Source organism: Phyllostomus discolor, chromosome 4 (assembly GCF_004126475.2).
Source record: "Phyllostomus discolor isolate MPI-MPIP mPhyDis1 chromosome 4, mPhyDis1.pri.v3, whole genome shotgun sequence".
Classification (NCBI taxonomy): Eukaryota; Metazoa; Chordata; class Mammalia; order Chiroptera; family Phyllostomidae; genus Phyllostomus; species Phyllostomus discolor.
The window spans coordinates 112,403,362-112,408,889 of NC_040906.2; the positions used below are offsets into that span (position 1 = coordinate 112,403,362).

Here is a 5,528-nt window from a genome sequence, read left to right on the forward strand (position 1 = left end):
GTTTTGGCACTTGTCATAAGTTCCAGAATGAATTAATGACAAATACTGAGGTACTGCTATATTTTTTAAAAATGGCCTTGACTGTATCTTATACCATATCCAAAAATTAACCTAAACTGGATTATCAAACTAAATATAGAATGTAAAGCAATAAAACTCTTGTGAGAAAAACATCAAAGAAAGTCTTGGTGACATTGACTTTAGATATGTTGTCAAAAGTATGATCCATAAAAGAAAACAGAAGATTAACTTAGTTGCATCAAAATTTAAAACTTTTATTCTGCTAAGGGCACAGAAAAGAGAATGAAAATTCAAGCCACAGAATGGGGGAAAATATTTGCCAATCATGTCTGGCAAAGTCCTTGTCTTTACAATATAGAAAGAACTCTCAAAACTCAACAGCAAGAAAACAAACAGCATAATAAAAAAAAAAACAGACAAAGTTTGAGCAGACTTCACCAGAGAAGATAAGCAGATGGCAAATACATACATAAAAAGATGCTCAACATTCTTAGTCATTAAGGAAATTCAAAATTAAAACCACAATGACATGCCAGTATATACCTATTAGAACGGTTAGAATTTAAAAAAAATACAGCTAAAACCAAGTGCTGGCAAGGACGTGCAACACCTGGCCCTCTCCTGCATTGCTGATGGGAATACCAGTGGTTTAGTGACTGTGGAAAATGGTTTGTCCATTTCTTGCAGTTATACACACAACACACAACCTAGCAATCCTACTCCTGGAATTTTTACTCTAGAGAAATGAAAACTATGTTCACACAAAAACTGTCCATAAATGTTTATACAGCACAATTTATAGTCACCCAAAGTGGAAATAATTCAAATGTTCTTCAACTGGTAAGTGAACAAAGAAACTGATACACTCATAAGATGAAACACTACTCCTCAATAAAAAAGAATGAACTATGGACACATGTAACAACTTGGATAGCTCTCAAAGGCGTTTGCTGAATAGAAGAAATTAGTCTCAAAAGATTACAAGGTTTCATTTATATGACCTTCTGAGAAAGGTGACAGAGACATGCTGTAGGCTAAACTATGCCCCTCCCCCTCAAAAGGTATCTATATATTCTAATCCCGGGAACTTGTGAATGTTAACTCATCTAGCAAAAAAAGGATTTTGCAGAAGTGATTAAGTGAAGGATCTTGAGGTAGGGCGACCCTGGGTTATCCAAGTGGGTCCTACATTCTGTAAGAGGCGGGAGGCAGATGGGGGCTTCATGCAGAGGAGAAGGCCATAGGACGACGGAACAGAGCGAGAGACTGGCAATGCTGTCCTTGCGGACGGACTGAATATGGCCACGTCCAGGGAATGCTGGCAGCCTCCACACAGACCCTTGATGACGCAGAGAGCAATTTCCTCCCCAGAGCCTCCACCAGGAGCCACGCCGCCCTGCCAACACCTTGATTTCCGCCCAGCGATACCGATTTTAGACTCCTGGCCTCCTGAACTGTGAGAAAATAAACTTCTGTTCTTTTAAGCCACTAAGTTTGTGGTAATTTGTTATAGCAGCCACAGGAAACTAATACAGAACAGAAAACAGATCAAAGTTTCCAGAGATTAGCATTGTTAAAACTGTTCTGTATCCTGTTTGTGGTGATGGTTATAAGAAACTAGGCATGTGCTAAAATCCATGAAACTGTACAGCAAAAAAAAAAAAGTAAATACTAGTGTATTTAACTTTTTAAAAAAATCAATCAGTAAATAACACTTTAAAATTGAAAAGATAGTCTAGGGCTTCAAAGAGAAGCGGCCCAGCATCTCCCGCACCCAGAGAGTGGCAGGAGCACGGTCAAGGAGAAGGCCCTCACAGGAAGTGGCGGGAAGAGCTGCTGGGCGGGGAGGTAGGTGTGTGAGGGGGACCACTGAGCTTGTTTTAGACACAGAGAGCTGGAGGGGACCTCGGGCGACACAGGTGGAATGTGCAGCAGGCAGTTGGAAATGGTGGCTGTGAGAGAGGCAGGACAGGGGGTGTGAGGTCAGAGTGTGCAGTGGTTATGAGCACAGACTTGCAGCTAAGACAAACCTGGGGGCGTATTCCAGCTGTGTGACACTGGTGAGTTACTTAGCCTCTCTGAATCCCAGCTTTCTCTGGGAAGTTGGGATGATGTTGGCACTTAGCTCGTGTGAGGATTCAGTGACAGAATGGAAGTAAAACTAACCTGGGCCTGGCACGTGACAAGGGCAGAAAACAAGAGCCATGACAATCATTGTCAAGAGAGTGATGGGGACTCAACAGGTGGAACCATGAGGGGACTGGGAATCTGATTTGGGATCACTGCAGGGATGCAAGGACAGAGGTCACAGGAGGAAGTGGGGCCAGCTGGAGAGACTGGAGAAGGAGGTGGGGTCAGAGCCTTCGATGAGGGGCTGCCCTGCGGCAGCTGAGGATGAAGTGACGCGTGCTAGTTTCCCGGGGCTACGGTAACACAGTGACCACACTGGGTGGCTTAAAGCCACAGCAATGTGTCGTCTCACAGTTCTGGGGGCTGGAAGTCTGAGATCAAGGTGTCAGCAGAGTGGTTCCAGCTCAGGGCTGTGAGGGACAGGCTGTCCCAGGCCTCTCTCCTAGCTTCTGGGGGTTCTGGGCTGCTGCAGTAACAAACACCTAAAATGCAGACGTGACTTTGGAATTGGATAAGGGGTAGAGACAGGCTGGAAGAGTGTGCAGATGCATGGTAGACAATGTCTACATTGCTGTGAGAGACCGTTGCGAGAAATACGAATGTGAAGGTGAGGCCTCAGACAGAATGACCGCGTTGTTGGGAACTAGAGGAAAGGTGATGCTTGTTCTGTGTGCCTCGGGGCTGGGGGGAGTCGACACCGTGATCTCTGTGCATCAGTTGTTCAGCGAACGTGAGGGCTCTGATGTCATCATGTGTGTCTCCCCATGGAGGCAGCCCAAGGCTCAACAGTGGGGGACTGGAGAGTCAGGGCAGCTCCTGTCAGGGAATTGCTGGGATGTGAGAAGCCCTGCAGATGGGCTGAATTTCTTGCAGATGAGTTGAATTTCTAAAGGCGAGGGGGGAGGAAACATGGGGGCCTGCTACTGGGCTCACCCTGGTGAGTTCCTCCTTCCCGCTTTCCTTGGACCATCTTCTCCAGCTCCTGAGCACCGGTTTCTCCAGGCTGGTTTCTCCCAGCCTTGCCTCTTTTGCTCCCCTCTTGACAGTGACTCTCCAGTTTGGACCTTTTGTACCTGTCCAGGGCCTCACGCAAAGGGCGTTTCACAAGCCCTCACAACAGCTCCTGAGGCTGGCAGAACAGAAAGTGTTAGTGTCATTTTATAAATGAGGATCTGGAGGCCCAGGGAGGTTATCTGATTTATCTGGGGCACACAGCGCGTTGAAGCCAGCAGTGTTCAAACACCGGGTCTCTGACTCCCAGCCTGCAGCTGGGTACATGGAGCTGTGTGACTTTGGTTTCCTGTTCTGGAAATCTCCGAGCTGGGCGTGGGGAGAAAGGGAGGGCGGAGGCAGAGATATCCTGAGCTCCCTGGGCCTGACCCGACAGAGAGAATCTGGCTTTGGGGGGGTCCTCATCCCCCAGGCACTTGGAGCACCCCCCAGGATCAGGGACTTCAGCTTCACTGTCAGTGTGACCACAAGAGGGCAGTGGCGTCTTGTGATGACCTGCTGGCTGATCAGAGCTTTCCTCCCTTGCAGGTGGGGAGGAGGCTCTGCTTCTGGGACATTCTCAGAGCCCCTGCTCCCAGAGAGTCTCACCAGCTTTCAGGACACATAACTTTGACTCAAACTAGTCCTTCCAGGGTTTCCTGAGCTGGAGCTGGACTTGGTGCTGGAGGAGCCCCCCTCCCCACCCACCACCCGCATCTCCCATAAAAACACCCATGTTTACCCCCAACTCAGAATCACTGGTCCCTCACTCAGGCCTCCCTGGGGACTGAGTTAGGATGGAATGCGCACGGAGCACCCCCTCTGCTGCTCCCTGGGCCTTGTGGGCAGAGAGGGGCTGCTCCGGCCTTTACTCCTTCCCTCCTGGCCCTCAGGGAACTGCGTGCTCAGCAGAACTGACTGGCCCCCCAAGAGGGGTTGCAGAGAACTTGTGAGGAGAAGAATGGGGCAGGGTGGACTGACTCCAGCCCCTTTACAGAACCTCGAGCATCAGCTATTTTGTATTTTGAGGTTTTTTTTCCCTTAAGATTTCTTTGAAGAAAGTGTTCTACTGCTTCGGGGAGTGGGGAGGAAAAGTCTTTGCAAACCGTTAACCCAATCCATTCTCCTCATTTTGCACATGGGAAAACTGAGACCCAGGGACAGAGACTTGTCTGGCTACACACCTCACCTCAAGAGGAGCAGAATCAACCCTGGAGTCCAGGTCTCCTGGCCACCAGGCCCACCCCACACCTGTGGGCAGCTGGGTGGTGTGCCTTGGTGGCTGTGGAGGGAGAGCAGGGGAAGCTTGTAACTGTCAGAAACACCATAGAAAAGTCCAAAAGCCCATAAAACCATACCAGTTAGAATCTGTCACTCAATTAACAGATATTAATTGAGCATCTACGGTGTGCCAGGCAACTAGCTGCATAGGTGAAACGGTGAACACAAATATTAAATTTTATTTTTTTCCCTTCCTGGTGGTGGAGTCTGGAGAAGATGCACAGAAATGGCACCTCACAAGAGAAAGGAGAAAAATGAAGAACAGTTCACCAACCGTGGACCTCAGGTGCTGAAGGAGAAAATGTATTGGGTGTCTGCCACATCTTTGCATCCTTCAATGACACTTTGTTGCCGATCTTTCTGGCAAGGAAACCATCTGCAGTGTGACTGGCTCACAGAGATGAGTCCTCTCCATATGCTGCCATGTTAGTTGCCCAGGGTGTGGCCCAGAGGTGCAAGGCGCTGGGCATCACTGTCCTCTGGGCCACAGTAGGAAACAGGGCCCAGACCCCTGGACCAGGGGCCTGTCAGCTCTCGGAGTGCTTGCCTGCTCTGGAATGAAGATCTCACCAATTGAGGCTGCCACCCCACCCCTGCCACCGCCCCTCTGACAGCACCCGCAAGAAGGGAGGTCACCAGGGTCACCATCTCTGAACAGGATTCTTTAAATTATGGTTTTCTATTAATAAATTGCCTTTGAGTTAAAAAAAAAAAGCTTAAATTCTAGTGGGAATTCTGTTTGTTTGGTGACAAAGCAAAAATGTCAAGATAAATATTGAAATACTGAAAAACCCACCCCTACCTCTCCAGTTTCATGGTCTCTGTGCCCATGTGCCACCCTCCTCATGATTTCTCCTGTTTTCTTCGTGTCCTTGTCCATGTCTTCTGTACCTTTTCTGGCTCCAGAACCCATCCTCCCCTTCCTACTCCAAAAAAGGCACCACGACAGACAAGAAGGGCCAGGCCCTCAGGATCCCACAGGGCCGAGGAGTGAGGACTGAGAGGCTATTCACCTGGGTGGCCAGAGAGGGAGGAGCAGAGATCCTGCTGTGCCAAGCCCTGGGCAGGCTGCCCTGGCCCCGCGCTGGCGCCCGGGAGTCGGTTTG

General features: G+C 49.0%; 1 pseudogene; it reads left to right on the forward strand.

Annotated features, from left to right (window-relative positions):
* The first annotated feature begins 3,156 nt into the window (after nt 1-3,156).
* LOC118500188 lies at nt 3,157-5,143 on the forward strand (annotated as a pseudogene).
* Nucleotides 5,144-5,528: the final 385 nt, after the last annotated feature.